This window comes from Symphodus melops (assembly GCF_947650265.1).
Source record: "Symphodus melops genome assembly, chromosome: 22".
Lineage (NCBI taxonomy): Eukaryota > Metazoa > Chordata > Actinopteri > Labriformes > Labridae > Symphodus > Symphodus melops.
Genome location: NC_136712.1, coordinates 7,489,983 through 7,507,853, shown reverse-complemented (window position 1 = coordinate 7,507,853; position 17,871 = coordinate 7,489,983). Strand labels below are relative to the sequence as shown.

The 17,871-nt window shown below is 39.9% G+C and overlaps 2 long non-coding RNA genes across 2 annotated transcripts in view; both read left to right on the top strand.

Annotated features, from left to right (window-relative positions):
- The first annotated feature begins 967 nt into the window (after positions 1-967).
- Positions 968-2,469, top strand: LOC306817716. The gene is made up of 2 exons (XR_013778058.1): positions 968-1,879; positions 1,998-2,469. It is a non-coding gene; the product is annotated as an uncharacterized lncRNA (long non-coding RNA).
- A 13,139-nt stretch (positions 2,470-15,608) lies between these two features.
- The window catches only part of LOC306817758, a 71,294-nt gene continuing 69,031 nt past the window's right edge, over positions 15,609-17,871 (top strand). Inside the window, exon 1 of the long non-coding RNA XR_013778064.1 lies at positions 15,609-17,637. This is a non-coding gene — a long non-coding RNA (uncharacterized lncRNA). The remainder of the gene's footprint in view (positions 17,638-17,871) is intronic.

The window sequence follows — 17,871 nt, the reverse complement described above, 5'->3', positions numbered from 1 at the left end:
TTTCTAGTTTATATTTCTTGGCTAGCATGGAATCAGCAGGCAAGAATTGATTATTGAAAGGACAGCTTGAAATGCCAACTAATGGGGGTGGGGCTTAGCAAGAAAGGGATGAGGAACAAAGTCACACATGTACATGTGCCAGATTTAGCCATGCATTCTAATGATTAAATGCATGCAAGGATACCTTTTACAATCCAAACACACACACACACACACACACACACACACACACACACACACGCCCACACACGCCCACACACACACACACACGCCCACACACACACACACACACACACACACACACACACACACACTATAGCTCTTGTTCAAAGACACTCACAGCCTTTCAGGGACCATGAGGGAAACAGATTTCTAGTGGGGAATTCCTCTGCTGACAGCACAATCAGCACTCTGTTATATATGCTGCCATCTGGTGTTACAAAAAAATAGTTGAACTGTGTGCTAGATGCATTTCTTGTTGCAGTCTGCCATCTAGTGGAGCATTTGCAAATACATTTTATGATACTCTTTCTGTGATCTTATTTTCAAGGTTTATGGAAATATTAATTGCAATTTATCTGGGAATCTCTAGAGACTTGACTCAATAGTTCTCTGATTTGGATTTCAATTTCATCATTTTAAAATTGACAATGATTATAAAGCAAAATATCCCAACATGTGGTGTGGAAAGGCATTATTATACAATGTACTTTATACATTTTTTTTGCCTAAATAACAGTTTCATATAGTCTGTTTTTTAATTTGGCTAAAATGTTTAAATGGCTGGTCAAGCAAACAAATGTTCTTCAATTAGTATGAGAGGTGCACATTTCAGTATGTGACTTTTTTAAGCAAAACTACTTTTCCAAAAATACTCTCGAACACTTGCTTTGCGCTTTCTGTCTCTTCTTTTGGTTGCTCTCCACACCAGCAGATGGCAGCACCGCTTTCCGTCAGTGATGGGAAGCAAAGGATTGTGGGTGTTTTCTCTAATAAATACATCGTTGGTGTTACGTGTTCACACACGTTTACTTGGACTTACTGATAGGGAGTTGTGCGGCGTTGTCTCCTCATTTTATGAGTTACTTTTTGTAGTTGTAAACGTTTCTGAAGCGGAGTTTTTTTGTGTACGGTCAGATGTTTGTTTGAGTCTTTTGTTTCTGACTGAGCACGACCTTTAGGTTTCCACGAAAGCTGCCGAGAAGCCCAAACTGACAAGAGTCGACCTTTTTTTCTGAAGTGTTTTTTAAGGTCTGAAATGTGTTTAGAATCAATGGATGTCGACACGAAACTCGCAAAAACTGGATTTGTGCACAGAAACATAAAACCTGGATCAAAGTTGCGGTGGAAACTTTTCCGTGTTTCTACACAGCAGCAGCAGGAGGAAGAAGAAAACAAGGCCGTCAAACTTTGTGGGCCCGCCGCCTTTCTTAAGACGATCCTCCCCAAAGAGCTTCACCGGGAGCAGACTCGGGTCCAGCTGGCCAAAATCTCCAAAGTATTTGGAGTTATGAAGAAGAAGAAGAAGCAGAAGAGAAGCGCCATGATTGCGGCCTATTTGCAAAGCCAGCCAGCGGGAGCAATGGCGCCGAGAAACACCACGCAGTACCTGATGGGTAAAGTTTACGAAGACCTGAACACAAACCAGACTGTTCCAGTTTTACACGAACCACACGGACATCTGTATGGTGACTGTCTGTCACCTGTGAGTGTGTACGCAGCGTTGGACGAAGGTTATGAAAATTGTCTTGCGTTTCAGGAGCGTGACTTTGACGAAGCGTTTGACCACCACTGGTGAGAACCGGATTGAACTGGTCTACGTGGCCCAGTTTGAAAATGGTCAGGCGACTTTCACCTCGATGTGACTTGTGAGATAAAGGTGTGAAAGTACAACGTAAACACTTAACTATGCATGTAAATATATATTTTAGGGCCCTTGTCATGTTGTGTGATATTTATGGCGCATGATTCATGAATGGGCTTTATTTGTCTCACAGCGGCGCACTAGATGGTGCCCGCCCCTCCCCCCACGGAGCGCTGAGTGGCGCCGCCCAGAGGAACGAATCGAACGCACCTTGGCCCTGGCAAAGGATTGTGAAAATCCAGGTATTCCCCCCCCCCCGGGCAGGTATTGTTTCTGCACTGCATTGTCATTGATGGCAATAGTAGTACACTGATGAGTTGTTGTGGGGGGTTTCTCCCACGGTCACTGTTGTCTGAGCGTTTTTCCAGGTCGATCGCTGCTGAGACAAAAGTCGATGCTGTGACAAGAGGAGAAGCACACCAGGAGGCAGCCTAAACAAGGTGACATTTATTGTCAACTGTTTATCTTGACATTATCGACGAGAAGTTGCAATGAAGTGTTAAATGGAATAAATAAGTGTGGAAGGTGTGATTTGTAAAGACTCGATTGCTATGTTTTGGGTTAAAACGGTTATTGTTCAATAAATGCTTTTTGTTAAATATGAACCATTGACTCTCGGTTTTTATTAATTTGTCAATCTTAAGTTTTGCTTTTACCATCATAGAAGCACTGACGGGTTTAAATGTTTAATTGTAAATCTTGACAGCAGGATCAACTCCCTGTCCTGAGGCTGAGCACTCCTCCCCCTCCACTCGACATTTCCTGTCTCGGGTTTGAAAAAAGTTGAGAAATTAAAACATTCTCTCACAAATGCATTCATGGAGGTTAGTGGACACATTTAGGCTGGTGTTTAAATTAAAAGTGGAAGGTGTGATCCGTTTAACTGCCTTGAGGCATTTCTCTTTACACAAATAAATTATCTTAAAAGTAAAAAGACTTGATGACCAGAGGACAAGTAAAAGATCAGAGACAAAAGAACCAGGAAATCATAGTACTAAATGTTTTGTAAGGTGTTTCTTATGTCACATGCCGAAGCTTTAAAGCAAAACTGTGAACGTTAGACAGACGTTTGAAAAGAGGGTGTGTCTGCAGCAGTATATCCTTAAAGGGATACTGACTACATTTACATGAAGCTGTGTATCATTAGTAACATGGTAGTAGTGTTGAATGGTCGTGAATCCAGCCCTCATTTTACCCTGAGACGAGAAAAATGTTTTTCTTTGCCTGAAAGTTTTCTTCATGTGATGCAAAAAGCGTCATATTGCATTTGCAGAAAACTTTCAAGCAAAGAAACATATTTTTCTCGTCTCAGGGTAAAATGAGGGCTGGATTCATGACCATTCAACACTACTACCATGTTACTAATGATACACAGCTTCATGTAAATGGGTGAAGTATCTCTTTTAACTTTAACTCTGTTAATGGCAGAATTTTCAGCTTCCACATGGTGGCAGTAGTGTCCAAACTTACAATGGCAGAGAGTTCACTCACGGTAAGGGAAGTTCTGTTAAGGCGTCTGCATGTTTGTTTATTCCCTTCATTTTTAAAGACAAATGGACTGACGAGACCACTGACGATGAAAAGCTTTTTTTAGAAAACAATCCCGGTTTGTATTTGTTTTACCAACAATAAGGTAGTTAATCTGCATCTCTCTTGTTTGGTAATAAGGAGATGACTGTGAGTTTGGCACCATGTGAAGTTTTATAAAGGGAGCAGATGGACTCTGTCTGATTCTGTGGCTGATAGTTGTGAGTAGTTGCTGAGACGCAACTCAGCCTACCTTTATTGCTGCTGGCTCCGTGTCCTGGATTTAGTATCCGTCAATCTGTGAGACTCGCCCTGTGGTCCACCTGTCAAGTGTGAGGGGCAGCAATTACACCTGGAGGAGCACAGTGTGCGTGTGTGGTGTTGGCAGGATATCAGACAGGACGGCTGCAGGTTGATGAATGAGTCCTCATGTTGATGAGTGTTAGATCGGTTCAGTGCTGTGTTCAGGTATTAGCTCGTTCATGCTGTGTCAATGAGGCCATTTAACACCAAAGTTCAGTTTCATGAAACTTCCCCAGCAGTCGACTTCACTTATATTTCATGCTGTGATAAATAACGTACAAGGTCAAGCTCACGCATCGCGACCAACAGAGATGAACAACAGGGCCATCAGACACTTTGAACACTGCTCACTCCACTTCCACAACGACAGAGGGGACAAAGTAAATAGATTATTAAACCAGTTATTAACCATGTCAAGCCAATAGCTGCTCTCATTTCTGATAGAGTAGGGTAAGTCCCCTCGAAAGCTAAAAGAGATGAAGTCACACAAAAGCAAAGAATAAGAAACAAGTTTTATAATGAGTGCAGTTTTTTTTTCCCCCACTTGTACAGGGTTGAATTTGTGGCATGAATTGGATGCAACCCTCCCAAACAGAAACTGTTTTAGTGTCGTAGAAGTGATCAATAAGTTACAGATGCAACAACAACATTCTGACCATGAACCTGAGATGTCCTGTTGTAAACTTGTGTCCCTCCCTTGTTTTCTTGTCTCATGAACAACTCGTGGGGGGAATGATCACATCAGAACCCTCCGCACTTAAAATATCCTTTTCTAGGTAGACCAACCGTTTTGACCACATTTGTATTTTCTGAAGTAGTCAAAGCAGATGATTAACATTTAATTCCTGTCAGTTCCAAGCACATGCTGACCTCAGAATTGCCCCTCAAGGAAATGTCTTCCCCCGGCATTGTGTGATTATTTTCTTTCTGGAAGCAGTCTACTGGGAGCACGTTTGAGCACTTACACTTCAAGTTCCACTTGAAGAGAGAGGGCATCCGGCCAAAAGTTTGGATTTGGCTCTGACGTGGCCTCTGTTTAACTGAAGCTGTTCAAAGAATCTTGGGTGTGAGCAAGCGGGGTTTTTGTCTTCATGCGCTGCTAAAAAAGTGTGAAAACGCATCAAGGATCAATGTCAGGTTGCAGTAAAGGTCAGGAGGGAACTCTTCATCCTCAAGTCCTCTTCTGTACGCCACATGAAGGCCAAAAAAAGTTGACAACCATTACTCTGTCCATGCTGACATTTTGTAGGGTGTTAACTTCATGACCCACACCGAGGAAATCAGATTACCGAAGTTGCTCGCATGAATCAAAACAGAGGAAGCTGCAGCAATTTGATGCCCTCCCACAAGAACGAATTCTGGCAGAGATCCTTTTGAGAGAAGTGACTAAAGCGTAAATATTTCCGCATTTTTCCACTCATGGGTGCAACTTCAAAGTGCTCTCTGGCTTGAATATGGGGAGGGGGGTGGGGGTGGGATGTTAGTGAGTAATCGGTATGCTGAATGATTAGCATTAAGAGCATGTCCCTGTTGTGTAAACACGTTGGTTCAATTGGGCGTCAAAAGGCTTAGCACCCAGGCTTAAGCACTCTGATTTTAATGGCTTTGCCTTTGGAAAACATACCGTCCACAACATCCTGGAAAATGTGAACAACTTGGCTTTGGAAAGATCTAAATACTTAAAAAAAAAAAAAAACAATAGCTTGGATTGACCTGAAGAGTGTGTAGTTATTTTCCTGCACAGTAGGTGGCAGCAGAATGATTGTCACTGCAGCCATCTTGTGGCTTCAGTGGAATCTTTCTCTTTCTTTACTGAAATGATACATGTAGGTTAAGTTCTCAACAACATACCCATAGGGATTTATTTTGCCACTAATGTGATCTTAAAAATGTATACTCCCTCTGGGAACCCAAAGCTTTAAGATGGGACCCTTTAGTCACACAAAAACTCATATAAAACCCTTTTTGTCTTCGCCTTGTATTTGGCAAACTATTAGCTTTAAATTCCCAGATTGCTGCAGCACTCTGCTCAGGGGTTCCAAATAAGCTGTATTGGTGGGGAATGACAAAGGGTCATGTCAGGTTAAGGTCAGGTGGTCATGTTCACCTCCTGCCACACGGTGATAACAGACATACAAACACGTTAGTTAAGGTAACTCATGACCGTGATGTGGGTACATAGTAATGATTGGTAGGATCCGGTGCTTTTATTTTAACACGTGTCAAACACACAGAGTTAGTTGCGCGTAAACGTTACCTTCCATATTGCTATAGGCGTCTTTTATTCACTTTCGGTGTATTCTCTACTGACTTGTTGGTGCACCTTTGATTGTCTTCATCTGCTGTTGGGTGAATTACAAAACGAAACGTTATTTTGTTACTCAGCTTGAATTTAGCTCAGAGTCGACAAAGGTTCCTGAAGACAATGCAGAACCCTCAAGTTGTTTGAATACACTCCAAAAACTTGATCATCCCTGCTAACAACTACAAGAAAAACAGTAGTCAAAGGAAATCATCAGCTTGTTTCTTAAAGATTTGTCACTGGTTTATTTTTAGGTAAAATAAGTCAACTTCATAAATTAATTGGGCTAATGTTTTTTTTGCCAGTGTGCCTTTTTCTCTCTCCCTGAAAATACGAGGATCATTAATATTAGACAGTGTGCTGGTCCACTTTAGTTATCCATGAGAGCATTGTGACCCAAATAGAGAAAACTAACCATGCCCAGCCCGAGGTAAGCATTTCATGTCCGCCACTCACATTAAGGCACACTCAGACAAGCACACACTAGCATGAAAAGAAAAAAAATAGGACAAGGAGAAGGGTGCACTGAAGTTATCCTATTTGCCCTCTGGGACTTAACCCCTCTGCTACACTGCCTCATTAGTCAAACCTGTGCAAGGCAAGGAACGAAGGGAGGTTTGTGCCACATCTATTTCCGTCCACATTCCCCCCCCCCATTTCATTTTTGCTCGTCTGCAGAGGCTGGGCAGAGAACATTAAGGGCCGTTGACCCAGCAGTTTCAGGGAACGGTCAGGTAGCGAAGAGAGTGACACTGATGCTGTGTCCAGAGCTGGAATGAGCAGCATGTGGTGACAGTCCTAACTATGTCAAGGACACAAACAGACAAACCTTCTATATACAGAGAGTGGGATTCATTCTGATACATAAGCATGCACATGAGAGTGAAGCCAAGATCAACAAAGCCTCTTTTAATTACCTTCCCTTTCCGTCCTTTTAAGCAGGGTAAGTAAACACCAGATTGCTTAACTCAGAAGTTTGTACACAAAAGCCCCCTTTCCACCCTTCCTCCCTTTTTCAGTAAAGTTTGGTACGGTAAACCCTGATCTTGCTTGCGTTTCCACAGCCAACCATACTCTTACCTGGTAAGCGGAGTGTAAGTCACATGGATAGCCGTGCCAGCTACAAAACAGTGTGACACTGTAGCAGTGTAGCCCGCCATGAATGAAGATCAACAAAGAAGAACAGGACACAGTAAACAAAAGGGGACCCTTAACCGTTGGATCGGTACCCTTGGCACCCCAACAGAAAGTTACCAAAAAAGTAGCATGGCCCATTTTGACTAATAAATAGGAACCGTACTAAACTGGACCGCTTGGTGGAAACGTGGCTTAAAGAAGTGATCTAAATGACACCAAGAAACAAAAAGCTTTACCGATACCACAGAGCTTGATGTTGATGTCCTTATATTTGTTGTCTTGTGTGTGCTCCTGATGAAAATTATAACGTTTCCTTTATCAGACAGTTGAAATACTGATGAGACACTGATAGGTTTTGCCTAATGTCTCAGCTCTTTCTTTATCATTAACTTTATTTCCCTTTTCTTTTTTTCTTTTTTTTTGTACTTTGTTATAGTTGTAACCAAATAACACACAGCTAGCATCTCATCCCTTCATCTTGTCATTGATTGCTTCTGGTAATTTGTGAGCACAGTGCAAATGACAAGTGTGACTCATCTATTCTATCTCTTTCCCTCTCTCTCTCTCTCTCACACACACACACACACACACACACACACACACACGGCTGTCAATCTAAACTGATACATCACTACATTGTAGTCTGACTGCTGGTTTCTAATGTCAGACTGTGTTTCATAAGAGGGTAGGAGGTCAGTAGTAGACTTTCAGTCATGACTGCTGATTGGTGGACGATGGATGGAGGATGATAAAAACTAAATAGTAAATAGTTATTTATTCTTATAGCTTTTCATGTGTTTAAGTATTTTATGTTCCATGTCTTAAGGAAAAATACAAATGTATTTTGGTTATATGTGTGACACAATATAATCTCTATAGTTTATGATTATAGTTGTGCACTGAGAAGACAAACATTCAAATCGTAAAACTTTGAGTTTGTCTTTTACTTTTCAGTAAGCCAGCATTGGATTTATCCACTTGTTTATTGCACCAAAGTGAACAGAATCAAACATACCCACAGCGTTGCATTCTGTGTTTGCTAACATGCTAAATGCTCCTGATTAGTTCCTCCAATGACGAATCATGTTTTCAAGAAAGTTGTTCCTTTCATGATGTGAGTCAGCTCTCTTTGTTTGGCTCTACAGCGATGACTGCACAGTGTGTTTCAGCTCAAAGTGTTTGTAGATTGGTGGAGCGCAGTAGATAAGAGGCTGATTGGACCGTCAAGAGCCTGCTGAGAAGACAATATCAACCCCAGAAGTTCAACCAAACTAAACCGAGGATGGCTTTGTATCGACAGAACTCACAGAATGCCTCACAGACAGGTGAGTACAATAACACACTCAATGATTGATGATAAGAACTACACAACCACTGTGTTGCCTAGCAACATTGCCCTGTGTGCACCACTGTTTTTGCTTTAAAGTGCGCTTGAAGGCTGAAGCTGTGCGCTCTGGTTTATATTGTTTCCAAATGTCTGTGATGTTTTCTTTAATCTATGAGACTGGATCTTTACTTTATTGGCTCAGTGAAGCTTGTTCCTCTCTTATGGTGTCATCTTTTCTTTCATTTCAGACCATGACCTATAGGTGGTATATTTATGAAGACAAGGTATATAACGTCATTTTATTTAGGTGAAATAATAACATACGTCTTACAGCACTGCTGTTCACTGCCCAACGATGTCTACTGCTGCAAAAAACATGTTTGTGTTCTGGGAACTTATCCCTAACATGACGTTGAATAACTGTGGATTTGCTCACAAGGTGTACAAGGAGTATTTGATTCTTTCATGCTTTTTAGATAACATGCTGTTCAGTCTCAAAGAAGTTTGTAACCCAGTTCCATCCTGTAAAGATGAATTTAGATAATTGACAGTTAAGTGTCTGTAATGACTTCCTCTCTTTAAGTTTTGCTGTGACTTTCATTAACCCTTGTTAGCACACCATAAAGCGCTTCAACCACAACAGGTGCCTCTCATGATTTATGTTCTGTCTCTAAAAGTCCCGATTAGTCGTGTTTTCAAAGACAGGATAGGATAGTTTGTTTTTTTTATGCTAAAATATAATGACTCACAGCTGTGCTCTTGTATTACACCCTGATCTGTCATTTAGATAAGAATTAATTTTCATCACCACTTTGTGCATCCACCAAAAACGTGCAAAATGAAAATATTTCAAAGTAAAGAAGAGATCAGAGACAGTGCTCATTGTTCCTGATGTCCACGTCACTGCGGAGTTAAGGGGCTGCTGTGTCATTGTCACATATTGTTGAGGGGGCAGCGCAGTGTAAACAACAGATGGTTGAGTTTGTACCTGCACAGCATGTCAACTCGCCTGTAGATACATAACTCACTCAGCAGCTGTGAACATTTATAAAGTCACCTCTGCCTCTCTGGACTCTATGGACTCACGATTTGAAGGTTCAAATCTTAAATTACACATCTGCGGAGCTTGGGTGAAACAATTTCGAAGCAAAGCTCCGAGAGCGAGAGTGGTATTCTTACCGAAGTGGAATTGCACTACGAAAAGGGCTTCTGATCTGATCAAGGTTGTAAGTCTTATTGTGTGTATTAATTGAAGTCTTTAACCAGCTAAAAAGTCCTAACAGGAAAAAAATAGTTTTGTTGGTTGTCTCGTAGTAACCTTCAGACTTTGGAGTCGGAATCAGAGTCATTGAAAACACTGAGGGCTCCTGCTTTACATAAAATAACCAAGAAAAAAAATTCATGTTTTTAGTTTCATTGAAAGGCTCCAATAACCAAAAGTTTTGGGACCCAACGCTCTGAATCATTGGCCTTCAAACTGTTATTCATGCTTTTAGCTTGAAGCATGTTGAGGCATAGGTTTTGCCTTTACGAGATCTAAATTCCAAACTGAACAAAAGACGTAGTAATTTTTTTCAATTCTAATTATTTCTGTTTCGAAGTGAATGAACTCTCTTGGTTGGATTAGGCCGAAAAGCCTCCCCAAAGACTGATCAGTATTCTGTCTAAATCACTCTATCTTTTGATTAAAAGCACTTGTTTTAGAGGCCTTTGAGTTGATTCTTCTTGCCAGCAGCTGCTTTGTTCAAACTTTGTTGTGCTGCTGGGATAAAATGAGGTATAATAAGCTCAAGTCAATACCGAGCTGTGAGTTTTGGCAGGAGCTAAATAAGATGGAGGGCGATCGATATGATGAGAGAGCCAAGGACAATACAAGCCGACTCCCCCTCCACCAATCACCCGCTGCTGGACATGCCGCCTGTCAGCCATTTGTCACTCAGCACAAACAAGCAGAGAGGCGCAATCATAGAGACAAACTGTCACCCACAGAAACACACACTAGTCTGTCATGGACGGATTACTTTTCTTTAACATGCTGCGTTGAATCGTGTACAAGCATACGGCACATATAAATGTCCCACATCAATACCTCCCGTCTCTGTGTGGACAGTAAACGCCTCAAAGGATCAATGCATGCACATACCACCGAGAGGCAACAATAAATGTCCAAACCTTCAAAACAACAACGGACGAGTTTCTCGAAGAACGATGTGAACCTCGGGGACAAAAGCTGTATGAATAGATCATGCTTACTCTGCGTCACTGCTGCCAGGGAAAAAAAAAAAAAGAGAGAAGAAAATTGATTTTTGCTAAATTCTCTGAAGGATGACTCACACGGACTCACTTTCCCAAGATGATGTGTGAGAATAAATGGAAAAGTGACAGAGCAGCAGCATACAAACAATCCTCCAGCCGCGTGTGGATGAAGACAAACCTTTACCACTTGAAGATTTCAAGCCATAATTCGCCTTCTGTCTATCTATCTTCTATCCAAAGACTTTGTCAGGTCTTTGACCTGCCCCCAAAGAAACATGTCAACTTGTTGATTTGAATCTGTATCAAAGTCAGTCATAAATGCCCGTGTTGCCCTGATAATCTGTCACAACAAATGACACCTTTCATCTTACAAATGGTTAGTCAGCGTAGACTGAAATACAATACTGAAGAATTGTTTATGTATAGAAGAAACAGTACATGTAGAAGCAGAAAAAGAAAACTACAATACAATCAATGAGGTGCATAAAAACATAGACATTTTGGGGCGCTGGATGGAAAAGAAGATTTGGTAAGCTTTTTATGGGCACAACCCACATACTCAGCTCTGCAGGCTTTCCAATGGTATACGACTTATTGCCAAGATGCATTTGTTACAACAAAGAAATAATCTACCAAACACAAATGTCCTTTCTTTTTGTGCGACGATTATGTGACTTATTACTTATTATATTTCATTTTCTTACTGTTTTTGCTGTATTTCCTCTTCTTGTACGTTTGAACCTGGCAATAAATACCGTTTCTGTTTCTGATAAAGAAGGTGAATATCAGAAGGTGATGATGGATGGATGTGCAGCAGGTTGGCTCAAGGAAAATATTAGATGGAGAGGAAAGAAATGGTGGTTGAAAGAAGCTGACGATGGTATAACCTTTGCACTGGTCATTAAAGGTGTCGTTGAGTCATGGCGCTAAGGAAATCGAAACGTACATTTACATCATGATTTCAATTCAAACCCTTTCTTCACCTGACTGAATGCACTGAGTGAGCTGACACTAGAATCATCTATGAGTCTGCTTAATGGGTTTGAACAGCATTTTGAATACTTAATCAAGTAAAGTAATTAAGGGATTAACTGAGAAAAGCTCTTAAGTGAGGTAATTATTTAACATCGATGGCCTATTTAATTCTGCCTGGCCTGTTAAGGAAATTGATCAAGTTTGACAAAAGGAGCACACTCTCTGGCACTTTTGTAGAAAAACTTGTTAATTCGATGTGCTTATTGACACAACGTATAGATAAGGTTGTTTGGAATTCATTTTAATGGTACTTTGTGCCACAGTAGACTTCTGTCTTTACATTTTATTTTGAATAATTAAGCAGATATTTCCCTAAACATCCCCCCGAAAACACCCCTTGAAGGTTTTAGAGAAAACTTAAGGGCCAGTAGGATTAATTAGCCAGTGAACGTATGTTTGGAATATTTTATGGCAAACCAGAAAAAATGGTTAAGTTATACTAATTTGTAGGAAATGGTCGTTTGCCAAAAAGACTTACTTAAATCACCATTGGCGTGGTTTAAAAATAACAAAACACTGGTTTATTTCAATGTCAGTTTTTGTTGGAATTTTAATAGACCTGACAAACACATAGTTCTGACACTTTATATGGACACCAATGATTCAAATGATCTATGCAGGATTTCAGACTACACTTTTGGAGAAACAACTAGGTTGAAGAACACTGGATTTTTTTGCGTGTGTTTTTGTATGCCGCCTCTGTGATCGTGTGCAATTATTTTGATTTGTCTATAATTATGTTCCATCGGCCAGGTGTTGAAGTAGAGTCACTGGAAAATCCTGTGTGTAATTAAAGCAAAAATGATGGGGCACCAGTGGCGTCGTGGTTAGTTTGCCTGACCTGGGTATATAGGCTATAGTCCTTCAAACGGACAGCCCAGGGTCAAATCCAACCATGTGGCTCCTTTCTCCCACGTGGTTCCCAACTCTCTCTTGTGAATAATAACATTTTAACTGCTTGTGCAATAAAGTTATAGATTTGAGTGGCAGGCTTCAGTTCTTACTGAAGTACTTTATGACTTGGTCTGCTGTCTGTTGTAATCAAGAACAGGTTTTTCCAGCTCCAGGGAAGCTTGAGTGGATTTAGACTGTTTACATTTTGCGTTTCCTTTTCCATTTGCTCAGATTAGGACCAGACAGTTTATATTGCTCATTGTTTAGTCGACATTGTGAACGCTGGAATGCCATGTCATGTGAAACATTGCTGATTCACTCACCTCAATTTATAAACCCCTGAGATTGGGCAAAGTGCAACGTGAATTAACTACACAGCTGCTGTTTATTGAGGAGTAAACATATTAAGAAAAGTGGATGACGTTTAAAAGATTCATGATGTTATGTTTGGATTTAATTTACAACTATTTGGATCATTTTATACAAGATAATGGGGTTTTTTCACTCCAGGGTAAAATCTCTCATTCTTTCCTAATATTATTTGCTGTCATATCCCAATTAGTCTGTTTCCTTCAACAAACATATTTACTAACCATCATTATGCAAATGATATGAATCTCTGGGCCAAAAAGACAATCATAAACAACCAGCCTCTCCAACCATCCTCGTGTTTGTCTATATAAAGTGGTAATGATTAGCGTTGGAGGTGGAGGCATGAGTTGAGTTGAATGTCACAACTCATTTATTTTTCCATATTTGTAAAAGGTCAGTTATTAAATGAACGAAACAGTAGACAAGGACATGTGGATGCACAGTCCGTTTTCAAAGTCTGTCCTACTCATCAAGAAATTGACAGAATTTGCAAAGGATTTACATTTTTTGCGTCCTGTTTTTCTTCCACACTTCGAAAGACTCTTACCTGGTCGATTTCTGTGAAATCATCTCCAATCCGTCAATGGTACTATACTATATTATATAACTATATTCTTCCCCACTCCTTCTCCTATTCCCAGGCAGAACAAACAGTCCTTTCTTTCCTTCAATTTTTCCCTCATTCGTCCATCAGCGTAATTGCTCTCTTTCCAGGAATAGAAAGGAGCTGCCACAATCTGTCAAGGAGCCGGTGGTTAAATCATCCATTAGGAAGCCATTCGACTTTTGGTTGATCCCGAAAAGTGTGTTGAGCTGTTTATGCCTCAGTTGTGTAACCTCAGCTACTTTTTCTTCAATTTCTTTATTTACACATTTACTTTTTAGTCTGGCTCTGGCAATGTAGCAATTCAATAGGCTGAAAAGAAACTTGAAAAAAACTGTGGTATGAAGAACTGTAACCTTATACATTTCTGTGAGGCAAAGAAGAGATTGATTTTTTTATATTCTGTCGTGACAGACGTGATTCACAAAAATTATGTGCAGTTATTACTTCTTTCATCTCATTCAGCTTAGCTGTTGAAATCGGTCAATAAAGTTTCGAGAGAATTTTGAAGTCCAAGCAAGTCTCACTCAGTGCAAACAGAAGAAGCAGCCTTCATAGAAGTGTTTGTCAATGCTCTCTCTGCTCGCTTTGTTGTCTTTCTTCAACTCTACCCACTTACACTATCATTCTTCACAAGCCATTTTCTTCCCCTTTCTTTTATATCTTTTTTCTTCTTCTTTTTTTTTATCGGAGGCTTTAGAGAAAACGTTCTAGATTCAAAACTTTAAACAGAAATCGAATATACTATTATAATATAATATATATATATGTATAATAATGTGTATAATAATTGAGTGTGATGCTCGTTATCAAAGTTATCTTTCTGATAAACAACCCAATGTTAGCATTGCCAAAGTGAGTCCATTAGCATGTGGTGGTTAACATTTAGCATGAAGATTAAGACAGCGGTAACAATAACTGTTGCTTCCGAACAAACAAGAGAAAGCTGCAACAGTGCAACTCCAATTTTAACAGCATGGGCCTCATGCTTGGGATTGTAGAATGTAGACGAGGTTTAAACTATTTACATGTTTGTGATTCTTAAATTTGTGTTGATCTTAATATCCAAGAGCAAAGGAGAGGTAAATTACATGTGACAAAGGTCTAGTCTGAAATCAAAACGATGGACGTCATAGCCACATAATGGCTTTGGCCAGCCAAGCCACCCACACAAGGATTATTGTTGAAAAAAAAAAACATTAGATGTGGACTCTAAAAAATGGCAACATGGCTGTGTTTCGTGGGTGATTTAATTTATACTGATTAATCTGCAAAGATCACCACAGACATTTCTCACTGTGCTCACAGAGTTTGCTCAACAACAGGATGACTCTTGTAAAAAGAACATATTTTGTTACAATTGAAGTTGTTTATTCATCAGTTTTTGTGTTTTGTATGCAAAGAGATTCAGGGTTTTGAGGCTGCCGTGCATTGTGTTTTGTGAGACAGAAAGGGAAAAGAATTGATGTTTGTATGCCGTTGCCAGGTAGAGCTCTGCAGGGATTTAGTTGAGTGTGTGACCATGTATGCATGTGTTTATTTTGGATAAATTACTATGGGAGGCTGTGTATTTACCCTGCATGAATTGCAAAGCGAAAAACTGTGTGGAAAATCAATGACACGTTTTTTTTCTCTTCCTCTGCAGATCCTGGAGGCAGTACATGGGCTCCACATGGTGGCGCTGTGACTCAACCACAAATGACACTTGTTCCTGCTCTCACCTGATAGCCTCCTCTTCCTCCGTGATTATGTCCTCTTGAGCCTTTGCCTGTTCTCTTGTGTTGACAGAGGCTTCCTGTGTGTTGCACCATCTGCCGCGGCATGTTGCTGTGTCTGAGGTGACCCAGCAGACACACAATCACAAAATTATTGAAGCACATAACTTCTTGCAAGGTTAATTTTCTGGTTTCAAACTCTCAGGGGAATGAATTCTATTCTGGATTTGGGAGAAATGAAGGAGGAAAAAAGAAAACGAAAGCAAGTTGGTTAATTCTGTCTGAGCTGGAAGCCTAACCCCCACCCAAGTCTGAACATGGGGTCTTGTCTCTTCTGGTTCCAAAGAGTGTGGTGAAATGCCCTGTGGAGGAGGACATGCATAGCATAGGCAGCAGCCACCCCAGGAGAGTCAGTGTGCTTAGCTCACATCCTCCTGTTTTTAGGGATGGGAGATATTTGTAGGGAATTCATTTTTTTTGTGTGTGTGTGTGTGTGTTCAGTTTGAAAGAAGGATTGACTCTAATAAGACCCAAACCCATTTTTTACACACACACACACACACACACACACACACACACACACACACACACAGCCTACACAAGCGGGTTATTTTTAGCCACTGTCGCTCTCTTTGCCCTGTGCTCTAACTCTCTCTGCCCTAGTCTTATTCTCTACAGGGAACGAGAGGTACAGCGATTCATCAGATTGTTCTCAGTATTTTTGTATCACTCTATTGAAATGACGTCAGAAACACACCTATTGATCAGTGACCATAAACGTCCCAGTATAATCAATCCCAGATGTGGTGTCCATCATCTTCTGTGAGCAGTTTTTATTTTCCTAATTTACACATAATGTATGCATATTTTCACCCTCTACAGTATTGATCACTGGTGTGTAAAGTAAATCAGATATCCGGCCCGTAAAGTAAATAAGGAAATTTCTATTTCAGTCGCCCCATCACGTTTCTCATGTAACATGTCGATTGTCGATAAGAATTGTATCCAGACATGACCCTGCAATCAATACACTCTTGTGCTCCAATTGATTTGTGCTTCAGTGCTGCTAAAATTATCTGCAGATTTATTGGCAACTTCATCTTACATTTTTCTTCTCACATGGTCAGACACGTGACTGCACATGGAGGTTAACTGCATAGTGCCAGTGACAGCTTCCCGAAGGCACAAAGAAACTGTCATAACCCACTGCAGTGTTAATGTACTGGACACTCTCATACATTCTTAAATCACATGCAAACTCTCTCGGATAGAAAAGAAACACTGAAACAGAACATTTAAGATGAGAAACAATCACATGTGTTAAAATAGCAAAAGTTAGTAAAAAAAAGAATTAAAGATCCACAATAAATAGGGTAAAAACATGTTTTTGGCATCAGTATACAAAATAAAGCATCACACATGATAAATATATTAAACTACAAAGCAAAGAGAGACAAAAAAAATAGTGTAATTATTATTAAGATGGATATTATAGATTTAAATTTTATTCAAAGAGCAGAGAATGCAATCAATCTCAATGTGAGAGCAATGAAATCATCGTTAAAATTAAGGATCATGAATAAGAAATAACTGAACAATCTTCGCAGCCAAATGAGTCCTCACACAACACTGAGCGAATATTAATGTGAAGGTAGCATCTTTGAATTGCCCCTAAGGGACAAATAAAGTTTTTTTAATTGAATTGAATTTGTCCATCAACTGGATGAGAAATGACAGGAGGCACTTTTCACATTTAGATCGAACACATTTCGTTATGAAAAACAGTTTATGTGTTATATTAGAGTTATGTGTTATATGGAGGCGTTCATGGTTTTGTCTTGTTTTTGTTATATTTCAGAGGTTTGATATATTATCTTGATTTAGTTCTCATTCTTTCCCAGTGACGCTTGTTTCCCCTCTGTTTCTTTAAATGCAGTTCAGCCTTAAGTGTTTCCTGTTTTATTTTGTAGTTCTGGTCCTCAGTGTGGTCTAGATTCCTGCCTTCTGCATTTCCCTCCTGTCTTGATGGCCCTGATTGTCCTCACCTGTGTCTTGTTGGTCTCACCTGTGTTTGATTACTCTGCCTATTAGTCTCAGTGTTTCTTGATGTTGTCGTTTGTCAGTGTGGTGTCCATTCATGTTGTCTGTGGTTTTTACTTTTGGTCTTTGCTTTTTTTTTGTTTGATACCTTTGCCTTTTTTTAGGTTTAGGTAAATAATTGTTTTAATTAATCTGCAATTGGGTCCAGTTCCCTGTTTTTAACCAGCCGTGACAGAGGCAGGTTAAGTTGTAGTCTCACAGGTAAAGTTGTGAACTGATATTTCCCCCTGAAATTATTATTTAGCTGTGTATGTTCAAATATTGAGGAAGTAATTATAAATATGCGTTTTGGCTAATTGATGGAAACTAGCATATAATTTCATCATGTTGTTTCTCTCCCTCCCTCTCTCTCTCTCTCTCTCTCTCTCTATCTATATATATATATATATATATATATATATATATATATATATATATATGTTTTAAATATTGTTA